The following is a 19,204-nucleotide window of genomic DNA, read 5'->3' as shown; positions in this document are numbered from 1 at the left end:
GTTTACTTTTATAAATTGTTACTTGGATGGAGAGTTGTCTAATTGGCACTCATACCACATCTTCCTTTTGGTGGCATGACTGTATTGTTTCCGAGAAATCTACGATTTAATCAGAAATAGAAGGAATTGAACTTTATTGATATGGAACACGATGTTGACGTTAAATTGCTGAGAACGTAGTAAGATCGCGCTATGAACGTAGTATAATCGTGGTAAGAACGTGTTATAATCGCAGTAAGATCGTGTTGCAATCGGATAACTCGTTGTATGGTCGTAGTGAGAACGTGAAGAGCGTAGAACGATCTTGATAAGCGTAGTGAGGTCGCAGAAAAAGCGCGGTGAGAACGTGGTATAATCGTAGCGGGATCTTTATAGAAGCGTAGAGAGGACGTAGTAGCATCGTGAAAGAAACGAAAATTTTCATTTTCATGCCGCTCATACCGTGACCTCACCACGATCTAAATTTATTTTAGATCGCGGTGAGCGTGGTGCGATCGTGGTCTAGTGGGACTGGGGCTTTAAGCCGCAGCTTACATCACTAGATATATCAACAATTCACCAGTGTTTCATGAGAACTGCTAAAAGCATTTTTGAATTAAAGTTTGAAAACTGGAATATCCCCCCTTTTCTCGGAAACATAAATTGTAAAAAAAGAAAAGAAAGGGAGCTCACGTCGATAGATATAAACAATTCACCAAAGTTTTATGCAATTTTAGTAAAGCCCTTTACAGTTAATGTCTGACATGCTGATTTACAACTTGTAAACAACAGGTTCGACCCCTCCTCCACCCCACCCGCCCAAAAAAAAATCTAAAGAAGGAAAGAAGTAAATAAAACCTTTTCAACTTATTATTAAGGAGTATCTGGAGGGGATTCATTTCATTCCAAACAACTTTTCTTTATGGTGCATACATATAGAAGTTACAAAGAGTAAGGCCAACAAAAAATATATGTCTGTTTAAGTCAGGGGGCTTATTGAAATAAGTGATTTTTAAATCACTTATTTGAGTCATTTGAGTAGAAAATTCAAAGTTTTGTCATACTAAGTTGTAATTTTGTAGTTATACCAAAATTTTAATATTCGGTTTTAACATGTTGGACCCCCCCCTTTTTTTAGCCCATCAATGCATTTGAATGGGGACATATAGTTGGAACCCCCCTTTGTCCTTGGTTGGGACCGACCCCTTTTTAAATGGCTGGATCCGCCCCTGTCCCCTCCCTGTCCTTTTCTAGATAAAGATAAGGATGGGAATGGGGGTGTACCTTCGGGTGTACCTCCCTATTTCTTAATTCTATTGTGTCATATCTTTACACCGTCAGTGCTAGGATTTCAAACTTCTGTGACTATACATGTACATGTATATATTTGTTTTGTATAAATTGGTAATTTCGATATGGCAGTATGGTATTTGCAGAACTCCCACGTAAATGCCATGAGTAATTTGGGATATACAATTTTCATGGCTGTAATTTAGGTCATTTAGACACACTCAAGTGTAAACAAACTGTGTGGCATGATTCTGTATAATAAAGTATCATAAAATTGAGCTGTTTTCACTAACTTGTAGCATGTTTCTCTATTGTCATAAAAATGAATAATATCTAATAAAATTAATAGATTTAGCTAACAAAGTCCTTATATTTCAATAAGATAACTTTATTTGTTAATTGCAAATTGTTTTAATGTTAATTAGGCTTAAATTAAAAATTGTTTGCTTTCCCCTCTCTGTGATTAAAGTAAGATAACTCTGGTCAATTTTCCTAACATTCAATCATTATAGTTCTGTTTTCATTTATAGTCTTTTTCAGAAAAGTTCTAATTGTTTTGAGTAGGTCCCAATTACAATTTTACACTCTAGCATTCGGCATCAGTTAGAAGCTTCTGGAATAAAATGGTGGCTATGGTGTACTGTTTTGTGTTTGTGTTAGGCGTTATTACACTTCTTTCATGTATTTGTCTTAAGGGATCGATTAAAGCAGATAAGTTACATCAGCTTTCTACATCAGCTTTCTGCTTCATTTGAGTTCTGGCATAATGGTATACACCATACCGATCTTAGAAACAAATGCCTTTACGAGTAGAATGACGAATGTTGTTGGACAGTTTTTGATGCATACCACAACTTGAAACAGTGTATTCTTGACAGCACAATTAATGTTTTTCACCGGCATATTGTACCTCAAATTAAAAGTAGGAAAAAAGTGGTTTTTTTTTTTAATAATTTCCAGGATATGGCTTTAATAGAGAGCAATTTCATGAATACTGGGAAGATGCTTTTTCTGTGACATAGTCACTTGTTTCAGAATATTTCCCCCCTATATACCTTAATGGTATATTAAGGTATAACAAAGGAAAGTTTTATTCTGTAACGAGTGCCTGTGATCTGTGATTTAGAGCAGTTTGTCTCATCGCTCTAAGAAAGTTAGTGATGATGAAGACAGATTTGACCTTGCTTATTTTTTACGTATAAACACGGTAAGAATACTAACAGATACCAAAAAAATATTCATAAGATAACAAAATAATTCTTTATATTGGTATATATTAATTTTAAACATTTCAAAACAAATAAAAGAAATTATAGATATACATAAATGTCTTTGATAAACTAATAAAAAATACGAGTATCTAGTACATTACAGATTTTGTAACGATTTTAAATTCAATAAAAAAAAACTATATTTATAAGATATAATTATAACCCTGTTCAAGGTAGACAATCAACATACTGACTTTATGAAATAAAACATAGACTCATAGTTCAAAGGAATATAACTCTTGTATACAAATGACACATCAATCGAGTTATTTAGTTGCGAAATGGTGCACCACCTTCAAGGAAGATTGTAAATTATCAATATAATCACAAGTTGTTAATCTATAGATACTGACGACTAATGAATGCTAACCACAGTAAAGAATATTTGTTTGAAATTTTTTAACACTTACTCAGAAAAATGCTCGAACTACTTGACTTTTAAAGCTCATAATTAACGTGTTTACACACTGATATAATATGGTTGTTAAACATTACAAACCTGTAATAGTATAAGACACTTTACACCTCGTGTGCTTGCATTAACTTATCCAAAAATATATTTATTTCAAGCCTAAATATTTCGACATGTTATTTACATTTAATAAATTTTAGAATCACAATCTCCGGTTAAGATTTGACTAAATACCAAATTCTTAATATCGTTAGGTAAATATGACTAAGAAACACATACAAACATACGTTTATCATACAACTCAAAATGTAAACAACCCCTAAAATACAAATAAAATTGTTATATAAAGAGAATCGTCCATAGCAGGTGAAAGACATAGAATTCACGCCTGCCTGAATACACGGTTTCCGCTGAGTTTGTCAGTTGGTATGACTGACATTAGATAAAATAAAAATAGATATGTCAGCTGATAAAATATTCAATACTTTGTAACACTACACTTGAGCAATATGACCTCTGTCATACCTTTTTTTGCGCACTTTTTTGTTCCCAATCTCTAAACGAAATTTACATTACTGTTATTTAATTAAGATACTTTTTATCGAAAAAATAAATAAAAATTCGCATTTTAACGAAGATAAGTATATAAAATGGAAAATTTTGCTATGTTTGATAACTTATACTTAAAGATGCATTTCCTTTAGATGCATATTAAGTGCAGTATTGCGGAGCATGTATGGAACGGATATGAACTCTGCGCCGAAGATTGCATCATTTCATCAAAAATATATACACAGAGAACTATATATTTCACAATACATATGCATTAATCCAAATTCACATCCATTCGTACGGTCTAAATAGAAGAATTTCCCGCGGAAATGTCATGTGATATAAAATGGAATTGTCCACACCGATACGGGTGAAATACGTAGAATAACAATTGTGGACACAGCAATAAAATCAGATTTAAGACCCTCATGTGCTCGGTGTTAAGTAAAAAAATAAGTAAAAATCAATTATTTAATAAATTTGCTCGATTAACCTTGAAGTTAAGACTAATAAAAATTTGTGTCTATCGAGTGAACCCCCTAAAAAAATAATACTGTGTTCTTGACGACTTCCCAGCGGGATGATCGATAAAGATGATATATTGTTATCAAGTATGTTAATCAGATAAAAGTACACATTGAAAAAAGACTATAGAACAAATTTTGTTCGAATTAACTTTATTGTCAATCATGTGTACATTTCTGCTATTTAAGAGGGCCCTCATGGGGTTTTTGATTATGTGATTACTTGGCCGTTTTTTTAATGATTATTTGATTACTAAGCCAAATATTTCATGATTATTTGATTACCTAGGACTGTATATTTAGTTTATGATTATTTGATTACTAAAGATAAGCAAATATTTAATGATTATGTGATTATATTGGCAAAAAAATTGTGATTATGTGATTACTAGGACCCCCCATGAGGGGCCTCATTTAAGACTGCATGCATGTTTACACGAAAATTTAATATCAAAATTGCTTGTCATTTAGTCTAATTAACACTTTCTAGTGGTTTTAATTCTGATTGCTTCACCAATGGGATTGATGCAGAGAGAGGTGTTATCTTCCATACTTATATGTTAACGATTGTGAAATGGCTTTCATTATTAGTAATGCCATACCATATGGAGATGAAAGAATTGAAATTATTTCTACTTATGTATGCTGATGATAATTATGGTTATTTTCTCAGAATCTGTATTAGGGTTACAAAATTTGTTTTAAACCTAATATTAATAAAACTAAAATTGTAGTATTTGGGAAAGGTGGTAGAGTTCATATTGAGGAGAAATGGCATTATGATAATAAAGAAATTGATGTTGTTGATAATTTCAATGGCAAATTTTGAATTTTAATGGCAAATATAATATATTACAGCAGAAATTGTAGAAATAAGGTATAAAAGCAAATTGAATGTTTGCTTTAAGAAGAAAGGTGAAAAGTACGTTTTTAAACTATGTCACTTTGTTATAACTTTTTGATACTTATATAAATTCTTTATTGAGTTATGCAAACGAAATATGGGGTACACATAAAGCCCCGACAATAGAGAGTCCACATGATTTATTGTAAAAATATACTTGGTGTTAAATTGTATGGCTGGCTAAGATGTATGGGCTTTGCTCATTGTTGAAGGCCGTACGATGATCTATAATTGTAAATTTTGGTGTCATTTTGGTCGTTGGTGGATAGTTGTCTCATCGGTAATCATATCATATCTTCTTTTTATATTAACATTCTTAAAATCGTGTTGATTCGTTGATAAATTGTGTATAAGAAAGATAAATATTCCTCCGTCAGGCAAATATTACTTCAGATAAATTTTGTTTTTATCTTATATGTTCTTTTTTTTAATATGGCTACCAACGTGGTCATGTAAAAATGTACTTGTAAACACTTGGATAAATGTAAAAATCAATGTCGGATGACCAAATCTTGCAGCAGTTCAACCCCCACCCCAAACTATTTGAATTAAGTTTTTTATCTTACATTGATCTTTTGATGTCGTCCCTTACCTAATCCTGATTCGATACATGTAATGAAATCGAGTGGACCTAAGGACAAAACTAGTTTATGTACTAGAATTGCAGCACGAATATCACAAAGTTTTGTGACCATTTACTTTTGTTTTCGTATTAAATTCATTTATATCTTTTATCATATTTAATAACGTATTTATTAGTTTTCCGTTAAAAACTTTAACTTTTATTTTGCGTTAATTGTTTTCTATATAAGAGTCATCCTCCCTCTCTTTACATATATGTTCTAAAATACAATTCAATCTATGTCATACAAATCTCTACATATATTTTCAATTAAATAAATGTGTTAGGATGGTCCTAAGACCATCGTAGTTAGGACTGTCCTAAGACAGCTTTGTTTGACATCCTAAGACATGTCTCAGACAATTCCTAAGACCATCCTTAATAATGTCCTAAGACCTATCTTAGGACATGTCCTAGGATACTGTCATTGACACGGCCCCTGGTTGATATTTATTTAGTCTTGGATACACGATTCTATATTAGAAGTTCATGCAGCGCTTCATACAAAATGTGCTTTGGTGAACTCTTTTACAACCATTATACAATTATAAAAAGAATCATGTAATTCTCAAATATATAGACAAATATTTATTTATTGAAATTACGAATACATAATTGAGTAGACAAATAGTCACCAGTTCATAAGATGTTTGCTTAAGAAAATTAAGTAATTTAAATGGCCTTTGTTTGCCTGATAATTGGAATACTCAAATGTACAATCATTTATCTAATTTATCTAATAATTTTGATATTTTATGGGGAAACCATGCGTATAGATAGTTCCAAAGCAAAATGAACTTATAACTATTATAACATATAAGTCAGCTCAGTATTATTTTTTATTTTACTTTTTATTTCTAAAATATCGTATCTCAGCACAGTTGCTACATTTTCTATTTCCAATAACTTTTTAAAAAAAAGGGACAATTCATCGAAAAACTTCTTTCCTTATGCGAGTTTTGTTTACCCTGGAACTCCCGAGTGAACGTATGTAATCAGTGTATGTAAAGTGCGGATCCTAAAATATCATTTTTACTGTATATGCCATAAATGTCTAATGTAGAATGATAAATAAACAGACTAACTTTTTTTTTACTTTCGAAGAAAATGAAGAAAATTAGTTAAAATGTATATGTTCAGAAATACATAATACTAATAAAACAAAGTAAGAGATGCGAGCGGGGTTTTATCGCGCCTAAAGCCATCCAGCTTTGAAATATATACCAAAATAGGTGAATATTTATGACATTTCACGAACAGATCGTGCAGGTGCTTTATAACTAACAGGTAAGATGTTGTTGCAGTACAAAATATTCATTTTAATACAATTAATAAAGTTGTATAACGTAGAATATGTTTTGTCATTCAGTTTCTTCATATTTAACCAAATTCCACTATGATGATTTCGTAATGCTAGTCATGTTTACTGTCGAATAATGATACTATTCTTTCATTTTTACTGTGGAGCGAATCATTAGTACTGTATATGCGGTGCATTTTCACTGTATAATTTTTTATTTATTTTTTCATCTATTACAGCTCATTTCTTTAAGCATGTAGAGCAAGACTTTAGTTGACTTGCTTGTTTTTCTTTTATTGGATAATCGTTATGATAACACCCAATTTAATTCAAATATTAAAAATACAGGTTAAACTATCATATGCCTAATCATATTGTTTAAAAATGTCAATCTTTTTTACAAAGTTTGTATAAACAATTAAACAAACAAAGCAAGCAAGCCAACCAAAGTTTTGCTTTGCATGCATTATGAAATTAGCTGTAAGGCCTTAATTTAGCCGACTTGCTCAAACAATAGATAAAGTAATAGAAAGATTTGATAAAATTTAACTTACGGAGGAAAGTTTGGTTTTAAAACACTCTAATAAATTCAATAGAAATAACATTTATTTCAAATGTATTCCATTTAGTTTCTTATAAAGCGTATAGGGATCTTTATCCTTATTTTTTTTATCCATTTCCATGACACTTCACCACTAATTACGTACATCTTGATATAGATTGAATCTTTGTTTTCCCGTTTAAAAGGTTTAACACTGGAGCCATTTATAACTTGCTGTTCGGTGTGAGCCAAGACTCCATGTTGAAGACCGTATGTTTACGTATAATGGTCTACTTTTATAAATTGTGACTCGGATGGAGAGTTGTCTCATTGTCACATACGACATCTATATATGGCTCAAAAACGAAACGAGACGGGATAAAAAGGTATAAAAAAATCCACACTACTTTTTTAATATATGTATAATGGGCTAAATATGATTCAGAATAGAGTAAAAATTTTGAGGGGTCCAAATTTAAAGACAAAAGTCCTTTACTATAATAGATATTTGGGATTCGTTGACATGCTGAATCTAACCGTGTATCTAGTTTGGGGATTTTTTGTCTAGTTGCTGATACAGCCCACATATAGAGTTCCAAAGGGTCTAAAATCAACAAAAATGAATTGTAGCAATCATTTCGTGTACAATAACCCAAATGTGTATGGTTTTACCTCTGCGGTAGTATCCATTCGCGGATCTAGAAGTTTTCATTTTGAGAATCGCTTTTGTTACAAGTTTGAAAAGCTATATATTTGATGAAGAATGAATGAGGAGTTGGTATTTCAATTTGAAAATACATGTATCATAAATCCTAAAGTCATCAACTAAGTTTTTTCGTTTGTTGCAAGTGCATTTATCACATAATTCTACAATAAAAATTCCTCGCATCTTTGAAAATTCTACATTAATAATGACTGCACTAACAGTGATAATTCATCGCATCTATAGCTAAAATGGATCGCTTTCAATAATCGATATGCTATATTATGATGCTTTTATAACACTTATTTGAACTGTAATGCTATGTTTGTATATTATAAAGACATATCACAATGAAAATATGTTAAAACTTATCTTCAAATCACTTAACTTGATATTTTCAAAACATAAACAAATACAGTTTTCCCATGATCCTTTATTCTACAATAGACATACCCGCATATAACAGTAAAAATGAACTAGCTGGATTCGCACTTTATATACACTGTGTAATGAGCTCTTGCGATACCAAACTCCGCACAGTGATCGTATCCGTTCCAGAACTATATCCCTTTACTCCATCATTAGAGTGAGTAGTACGCGGATCAGAGTTGTAACTGCCTGGGAGTTTGATGCTATACTGTTCGTAAAAAGTGTTTGTTCTCTTTTGAAATATCTTGTTTTGTGGGAGATGAAGATTCGTCAATACTTCTAAATCTAATATACGTTGCTGTTTGTAAATTGATGCTTGTCTCAAATATGATACTATCACATATGTTATACCTTTTTTTTCCTGTTCGTTTCATCAACAGTTTTTTATCCATTTTCAACAAAATAGGAAATACAAACAACTTAAACATTCAGCAAGCATGAATTTGATTTTCTGTGATAGTTGTAGGGAATTAAATTTTATCGAACATAATATATCGAAAACTAACGGCCTAACTTATGTACACAAAGCGGACGAAAAACAAGTATGTAACACATCAACAAACGACAACTTCTGAATTATAGAATCTTGACTTGGGATATTCACATACATACAAAATGTGGCGGGGTTAAACATTGTTAGCGGGATCATAACCCTCCCACTAACATTGGACAGTGGTGTAACAGTACAACAAAAGAACCAACTATATAAAAATAAGTTGAAATAGACTTAACTCATCAGACGAATACAAATATAAATAATCTAACAAATACACAGATTGGACGTGGACGGGTACTTGTATATCCCAACAAAAAATGGTACTCAGTACTGATCTTGAATTACTCGCAGTTACTGACGGCTAGTTCAAAGCCACTAACAAGTTTTAAAAACACCATAGTTTTAAAAACACCATCTAAGACTAAATGTTAATTTTCGCTAATTTAAAAAAAATGGCCTAATCAGAAGCTATAATGTCTGCGTTAAAACATCCACTTATATTTTTGTTTTTCGCTAAAATGTCCTTCAGAATGCAGAATCCAATTAAAGGTTCACAATAAACCTATCACTTTATTAAAACTAAAGAGAGGTTGACAGTTAATCAATTCAATAAAAGTTTTTCATAAGCGGGTTTCTAATTAGTTTTACAATTAAATATACCAATAATAATTATGAAATCTCTCTAAAACGAGACTGAATAATACAAAAATCAATGAGAAGACAATGCAAAATATCACATTAAATATACATAATTGTTCAAACACACTTCATTTAGTCTTATGTATATTTTACTTGTTAAACTTTGTTTCTTAAGAACAAACATGGAAGTATTATATTGAAAGGAACTACTACGACCCGACTTCTGAAAACGTTTCATCTGCGATGCCGCGCCCAATTTAATGACATGTTAATTAGCTTGAAACATGGCACGTTATTTACATACCAGCGTGTGGTGCCCTACAATATTGTCATTCTCGGTTGCTTTCGGGATTACGGAAATAAACGAAGAAATCGAAAGTTGTAATAAATTCTTAGGAAACAGCAATCGGCAAACCTCGGCAGATTCCGTTACCTAACTGTGCCGATTGAGTGATTGATGGATTAATGCGAGTCATCATAAATTCTATAGAAAAACACATTGACGATGGAAATTTGTACCAAATTTATTGAATAAATGCCCCATCTTTATTGATACATTTTTTTGGGTAGAAATTGCACTATACGCAATATATATCGCAAGTTGTGATTATATAATAACATTGAGTGGCACACATTTCCTGTATATTTAAGACGATTGTAAATGATCGTTCTGATAAAATCAAAAGATCAAAGAGATTTTAAATAAATGTAGAAATTACAATGTATTAAGATTCGCTCTAAATTCAGGGTAAGATCATTGGTTGGTTTATACGAATGTTCAGCTGAACACCGATGTGTTGAATTTTTTTTTTTTAGTACTGCGACTCAAGGATTTGTATAGTGACAGTTCTTGTACGACTTTTCAATAATATTTACCAGTATCATTTGGACGGTTTCATTTGGTCGGATAGTGATAACATATTTTAGGGGGTAGAATTGTATTATATAAATATCTATATAACCTAGTTAGATCTCTGCTTTCTTCTGCTGTATTGTGTTGATTGGTACTTGCTCAATTAATTTTCGTATTGTAAACTGGAAATTTCTACTTTCCAGGATTATCCAGTAACTTAACCCTTTATATTACTCTAAACTTCACAGTTTTAATATTTATCAAATATTTTTATTGTTAACCGGCGGTAACCGGAACACACCTGAATCGCGATATAAACTTCACCCACAAACTAACAAAATAATGTCACTCACTATTTCAAATCGTTGTAGAATAATTAATTCCGGGCCGATTTTCATTTTTTATGCATCAGTCGATTTGTTTAAATAAGTTGTTCACGAATAAAGGTCTACCTACGCGATTGAAATACGTAAAGGTGTTTTCCGATAGGTAATATTGTAAAGCTGTCTCGATTAAAACCACGTGATTGATAAGAAGTCTCTCTGGTCAATTTATGACCGCGGCATCGCAGATAGACACAAAAGAAATTAACGACAGCGTACTATGTAGACAGTTTCTATGTCTTTTCTACAGGGCTACCCGGGTTATAAATAAATGCTAATTATTCGTTGTAGTTCCTGTCAATCAATATAATACTTCCATGGAACAAATAAGTAATCGTTAAGTTATATTATTTATATGGGTTATTAGTAACACTTAGTTCATAATTAATATATAAATTCGACAATGAACTCGATGTTCATTAAGGCTTAAATCTTGTTAAAGATTATTAATTGCACAAAAAGCATTATTTTTACATATTGCAGTGGAAAACATGCAAAAGGTATTTTGACATATATTCGATTTTTCTCTGTTTGAAGTAAAAGATAAATGTTTAAAAACTTGTAAAAATTAGATATTGCTTGATTTTAACTGTAATGATGACAAAGGCTCGTTTATTATCATATTGAAATTAGGAACCAACTCGAGTTGTTAACAGGATCGGCGCAAATTCGTCCGACATTTGCAAGAATTTTTTTTTTAAACATTTATGCATTTAAATACTATTAGTATCTCATAATGTTGTATAGAATAGCTCTCATTTTATGCATTATAGTTTTTTATTAACCAACTAAGTACATTATTGCCAATAATGACTGTTTATTAAAAATTACATGTTTTCTGTAAGGACCCTGTTTTTTCTGTAATGGCCCTGGTTTTTTTCTGTAATGGCCCTGTTTTTCTGTAATGGCCCTGTTTTTTCTGTTATGGCCCTGTATTAATGCCCAGTTTGTCTGTATTAAGCCCAGTTAGTGTTTTTAATAAAGTTAATAAAATTAAGTTGTAAAGAGTATAATACCTTTTTGTATTTTATTTATTTTAGTAACCAGCAACCAACATTAAAGAACCATATATAGGGATCACTGTTCATCCTGTTTTTCAACACATAACTTCTTTCAACTTTATATCTTGGTTAGTTGGTATATTTAACGCTTTATCATGAGTGTGAGGTACAAATTATTTATTTTTTTCAAACTAAACTGTCATTAAAAGAGTAAGAGGATACATCAAGTTGGCAGCAACACATACACTTTTGTTCAGTTGGTTCATAAATGTATTAATTTAAGAAATGGGTGTTTTTATAATGGCCCTGTTATATGTCCTCGATCAGTAATAGTGGCCTTGGATGTCTGTAATGGACCTCGGCGTTGCCTCGTGCCATTACAACAGACCTTGGACATATACCAGGGCCATTATAAAAACACCCATTCATAAATACTATAATAATTCAAAAATATCGATTGTAGTTGTTGAGAGAAAAGACCTTAATAAAATAATTGAATTGAGTGAATTCAAAAGAAATTGTTTCCGAAATAAGAAGACTCCTTCAGAAGGCCAATTTTCACGATCATATATATTAATTTTTCAATAAATCTTTCTGTATGTCTTGATTGGAAATCACACTATCACAGATTTATGTAATATGTAGCGCAAAAAAAATATGGCTTATTTCTTAACTTAAATCCAAATTGAAAATGTCATATAAAGGCTGCAAAAATGCATTTGATTTGATTTTTAGTGATTTGACGCCACATGAAAGCACCGCATTTAGGCTATTTCGTAAACCATTTGAAGTCTATGTCACACGAATGAATAAGATCAAATTCCTACAACAACAAAAACATATTAAATTACTCTAAAAACATTTATAACAAAAACATATTCCATTTTGATTCCAAAAGTATTTCAATGCAAACTTTTATTTTCAAACTATTTACTTTGACCCTTTGATAAAAATATAAAAAAATCAAAATATTTGAACCAACTGTTTTATCAGAAAATTTACACTGGTTATATAGCAGATTGACAAACACTTATTTTGATCATTGAGAAGCTTAATATTCCCTTAACAACACAACGTCATTAAAACGTTGAGCTGATTTTACAGAGTTATCTCCCTGTAGTGTTAGGTACCACCTTAACTATATGTGTATCGCTCGACAATATTTTGAACTACCACACTGTATGAAAATAAATGAGATAGGAAATGAGGAATGTGTCAAAGCGACAACAACCCGACCATATAGCAGACAACAGCCGAAGACCACCAATGAGTCTTCAATGTAGCGAGAAACTTCCGCACCCGGAGGCGTCCTTCAGCTGGCCCCTTAAAAATATATGTACTAGTTCAGTGATAATGGACATCATACTAATTTCCGAATTATACACAAGAAACTAAAATAAAAATCATACAAGACTAACAAAGGCCAGAGGCTCCTGACTTAGGACAGGCGCAAAATTGTGGCGGGGTTAAACATGTTTATGAGATCTCAACCCTCCCCTATACCTCTAACCAATGTAGAAAAGTAAACGCATATTAATACGCACATTAAAATTCAGTTCAAGAGAAGTCTGAGTCCGATGTCAGAAGGTGTAACAGAAGAAAATAAACAAAATGACAATAATACATTAATAACAGTTGACTACTAGCAGATTACTGACATGCAAGCTCCAGACCTCATTTGAACCGATTGAAAGATTATGTCTTCATCATATGAATATTAGGCACAATCACTCCCGTTAGTGGTTTAGTATCATACTATCATAAAATATATGAGAAGAACATAACCCGTGTCATGCCAACAAGTGTTATTTTTTTAAATAAATGTGTTTAGTTCCGATGCAAAGAACTAATAAGTGAATCAATATTAAAGCCAAAATAAGCAATCTTTAATGATCTGACAACAGTATCGTAACTGTATCCCTTCCTAATAAGTCTGTTTAAAGGTTTTGTAAGTATTTGAAGTGAATACTGACATTTTTTTTGCTTTGTAAGGAATATTACCATAAAAGATTGGATGTGAAATACCTGAACGTATAAGATGTCTGCATGTTGAGTTATATTTACGAATTATTTTCTTATACCGATGATAAAATTTAGTAAATGTTTTTGACTAGTTTGTGATATCGAAAAACCTGGTGTAAATTTTTTTCAGTAATACATAAATTTCTCTCGCTAAATTGTAATACGTTGTTACATACACGAGCGAATCGTACAAATTGAGATATATAAACACCATACATAAGATGGTGACAAGGGAACGTCACCATCTAAAAATGGATAATTAACGATAGGATATCTTCCATCATAAATTGTTGTAGTAAGCTTCCCGTTAATGATATAGATATCAAGATCGAGGGAAGGGCAGTGGTCATTGTTAGTATTAGCTTTATTTAAAGTAAGTTCAACAGGATAAAATTCTTTAGTATACATACTGAAGTCGTCATTATTGAGAGCCAATATATCATCCAAATATCTAAAAGTATTGTTAATTTTTTGTATCAAATAATGTTTCAATGGGTCTTTGCTAGTTTTAGTCATAAATTGTAACTAATAAAAATACAAAAACAGGTCCGCAATAAGTAATGCACAGTAAGTCCCCATTGGAATTCCAATAACTTGACGACATACGGAATCTCCAAAGCGAACAAAAATGTTATCAAGTAAAAATTCAAGCGCAGATATTTTATCAAAGCATGTCCAGTTGACATATTTCTTTGTTTTATTGCTACTAAAATGACCTAAAAGAGTTTGAACATATGTACTGACTTTTTAAATGCCCAGTTAATTAGGGATATGATATTTTTCTTAATAAGAATATGAGGCAAAGTGGTATAAAGGGTAGAAAAATCAAAACTTTGATCAGCCGGATTCAAAATCACCAATATATGCATGCATGCAATTTATCAAGTACTTCCGACGAGTTTTTGACACTCCGAAAGTAATTAAGGTGGTACCCAACACTTTCACTAAAATTAATTTGGCTCATTTAATTTTCATAAAATTTTGACAATGTATTAACTTTAACCCTTTAACAAAAATATAAAAATTTCTAAAATTTTGAACCAACCGTTTTGTCAGAAAAATTACACTGGTTATATAGCAGTTTGACAAACACAAACTTTGATCAGTGAGAAGCTTAATATTCCCTTTACAACACAACGTAATTAAAACGTTTAGCTGACTTTACAGAGTTATCTCCCTGTGGTGTTAGGTACCACCTTAACTCCACTGTTTTCAAAGGCAATTTATTATCAGGTTTGTAATTGTACCAAGTATACTAGTAAGTAGAATAGACAATTTAGTAGTGGAACAATGGCCTAAAAATGAAATAAATCTATATGTGTAAGGTTTTTTGTGTAGCTTCGTAAGCCATTACATGGTTGGGACTTTCATTGTATTTGGTTTTGCTTGTAAAGAAGTAGCTAAAAGTTTGTGTTTGTTACAGATGGCGTTTTCTGAAAATGAAGTCAGTTGGAATGTTGGTGAATTGGTGATTTCTTTTTGCAGAACCTCCAGATAAAATTTATGTCAAACAATATTGATATTATTACCAGCTATATCAACCGGGACCAACACAAATTCCCTGGCTAGTTCTTTGAGTTTATGTTTGATACGCGAAGTAGGGTTTTTATGGTTGTTGTTAGGAGTAAAATGTTCTTTAAAATGTTGTATACGAATACCAACTATTTTCATTACTGAATTAAAAAAAGAGTCCAATGATTGTTTGTCAGCTTTTTCCAGTTTTACCCATTTCAAACACTAGGTACGGAGTGAGTCGTGGATGATATTACGACACTCATTCCAATTAATACGAAGCAATACTACTAATTTTATTTTACTTACTAATAGAAAAGCACGTTTCGATTTCGGCTATATTGGTAATAATGCTAAGAATAAAAATATTTATGACGGTTTTTTTTTCTTTTCAGATGATTATGAATTTAATCATCTATCTCATTTTGTTAAACGGTAAGTTATTCCTTAATTTATTTATAATTAAGATATCTCAAATTAAGTTAATCCATATTAGATATCAGCAAATCAACAACACAAAACAGACATTTCATAGTCAAGACACAATTTTCTGTAATGAAGACCCATTGGTAGCCTTCGGCTGTTTCTGCTGTTTAGTCGGGTTATTGTCTCTTGAAACATTCCGCATTTCAATTCTCAATTTGACAGTCCGTTTATTGATAAGTTCATGGTCGTTATTTAGTGTATGGAGATAAATTATCGTAGTATAAGAATAACTAATGGCAGTCAAATATAGCTAAAGGATTGTGAAAGATCTGGTATTGGATCGTGTCCTGAACGTAGCTTAACAGAATTCAAACTTAATTGTTTTAAAATGTTTTGATAGCAAAACCAAACAACTTGAAGCATCAACATACTTATCAGTGGTGCGCAAATGCAAGCTGTCAATTGTCAAATCAAATAACGCCGAATTGGTACTTACACGAGAAACACTACGAACATGAAATTATTAGCACGAAAGAACTAGCACGAAAGAACACTTAACCTTTGTTATGGCATTCTTGGGTGTATTTTTCAATTTTGATATTGATTATCCCTTCTTTTATTCAGAAGTCTCATTGTTGAAAGGCCTTACGGTGACATATGATTGTTAATGTATGTGTCATTTGGTCTCTTGTAAAAGGTTGGTCTTATTGGCAATCATATAACATCTTCTTTCTTATATTTTTTAAACGCTCTAAACTTCCCTTTAATGATAAACAAAATTGATTGATTGTTGGTGTTTAATTCAACTTTCAACAACATAAGCTTTATCACAGACGCTTAGTTTTTTTATGGAGGAAGCCAGGGTGCCTGGAGAGAATCATCGACCTTCGGTAGTAAAACTCAAGATCTGTCCCTGAAATAAACTATTACCTGATTTACCTGATTGACATATTACACACGTTCTAAATATTCATGCTTCTTTGTTGATTGTTTACTATAATGCGACAATCGGTTAACTACGGCTTCAAAACACGACAATCAATGAACTGCCATATGTTTACTTCATAACAGACAGAGAGAGAAAAAAATTACGATTATGCGATATTTTCACGTAAAAAAATGATAAAATCGTGTATATAAGACTAAATTGATGATATATACATGCATTGGTTCAAGAATTATATTGTAGATAAACAGTATTTTTCACCACTCCCTCGTTTCATTTGACTTTAAGATTGAAGTCGAACACACCTGACACATGTGGGGTTTAACTGACAACCTCAGCATTGGTGTGATTACAGTAGATGAACAACTTAGTTCCTTTGGTATCAGAGAGAGACCCTGAATAATTGTTAGATAACATGTTTGATGTTGTGGATGAAATTAATTGTTGCGGAAGTTTTTTGCATTGCTTTTAGAATATAAAGCCACTTCGATATTTTTCACAATGTGACTTAAGGTAACTATTACTTGAAATATGATGAGAATATATTTATGGTTTTAGGATATCAGGTTATTGCGGGAGATATTACACTATACACGACACCTGTGACGTGGGAAACTGCTTTGACCGTCTGCAATAGTCAAGGACAAAATCTTGTACAGATTTATAGAGAAGCCAAGAATCACCTTCTCAAAGAACATCTATCGTCCCACTTGTAACTATTGTCATTATTATATAATTTTTATATGATTTGCATATTAGGGAATACGCATATGAATGGTCGAGAACGGATCAACAATACCTCCCACTTTTAAGATACTATTGCTTGAATCAACCCATTGCTATTTAATACGAGTCCAGGTTTGATAATTAGGCCCGTATTGAAAATGAGATTATCAAAAATATGTAATATACAAATAATTATATCGATGAAATGAAATACATTTTGAGAATAAGATTTAAAAAATAGGGTGTTCCTGTTTTCTTCCGATCCATTTAAGTTTGCATAGTATCTAACATTACTTTATTCTATTACAAAGATTGCATTATAATATTGCAATCTATTTTGATTCAATTCCATATACAATTTACAACTTATTACTTACATGACTTAGTTAAACTTAAATAGTATATTTTGTGTATTACAACAGTTGCTGTATTTATAACAGTTACTGTATTACACCACTATCTAATTGTGAACATTCTTGCATATATATATTTCGTCCAAAACATGCATGAAATATTTTTTCATTGGACATTAAGCAACCAACAATCAATCAATGATTCTTGCGTGTACATCTTATCTACAATGTATAATGGAAAAATCGATGCAATTGAATCATGAAATGGATGAATAATCTACATTTAAATATTTTACTTTTTGATATTGGTGTTTTTGCGATTCTTCAGTTTAAGTTTCCAATATTCAGAACAAGTCGCAACACTTGGACCTTGTTGTCATATCATTAATAATTTACGCATGATAACAAATCAATCACACTCAGAATCAGATATCAACCAATCAAAACGATGGATTCGGTGTAGCGATAACAAAGTATTGAGTAAAAGTGACCGAGGCTCCGGAGGGGAAAACTCGTTTAGGGAGCCGCACCACTTAAATTCAAAGGGATAGGGTAATGATTTTTCCTGGGTCCGATTTTTTTAACGCTATCAATCAAATTATGTTTTTCAATATTAAGCATTATAAGATATGGGAAAATCTGGATTCAGAATATTTTCTTGGGTTGCCTGACCAACATATTTTTATTCATCAAATTTGGGATAAGAATATATATTTTTAGAAAAAAATCAATAACCCCATTCCCTTTTTGAAGTTAAAGGATCGTTCCATTGTCTAGCTTCATCTTGGTCTTTTGTTTCAGGGGAATGCACATCTGGATAGGACTGTATGCTCCAAATCCAAGTGATAATACTAATCGCATATGGTCAGATGACGGATCGTCGCCAATTTATGAGAATTGGTCCTCATCAAAAACGGAAGATGCTGGGTATCTATGTACTTATACCGTTGTACAGAATACGGGACTGGAATGGAATTTGGCAGATTGTGATACTGAGAAGAAGTCGTTTATGTGCGAAGAAGACAAACGTATTATTTTATTTAAGAATTAAATGCTTCTTTTTGTAAATTTTTTGGGGTGTTAAAGCGTTGACCGAAGTACATTTTTATGAAGCGTGGAAGCACTTCATTCATAAAATGTGCGCACTATCAACGCTTTCACCACCCTTTAAAATACTTCAATTTACCTGTGCACTTTATTGTGGAAGCTCGTGTCATCATGAATGTTACATTTCATTTGAAATTAAGGTTGATTTCAGAATGACACGAGATGGCTGTTACCCAATTTAAATAGCAGCGTATTGTAATGAACCATTTATGT

The sequence above is a fragment of the Mytilus edulis genome, chromosome 8 (genome assembly GCF_963676685.1).
Source record: "Mytilus edulis chromosome 8, xbMytEdul2.2, whole genome shotgun sequence".
NCBI classification, from domain to species: Eukaryota; Metazoa; Mollusca; class Bivalvia; order Mytilida; family Mytilidae; genus Mytilus; species Mytilus edulis.
Note: the sequence above shows the minus strand (reverse complement) of the source record.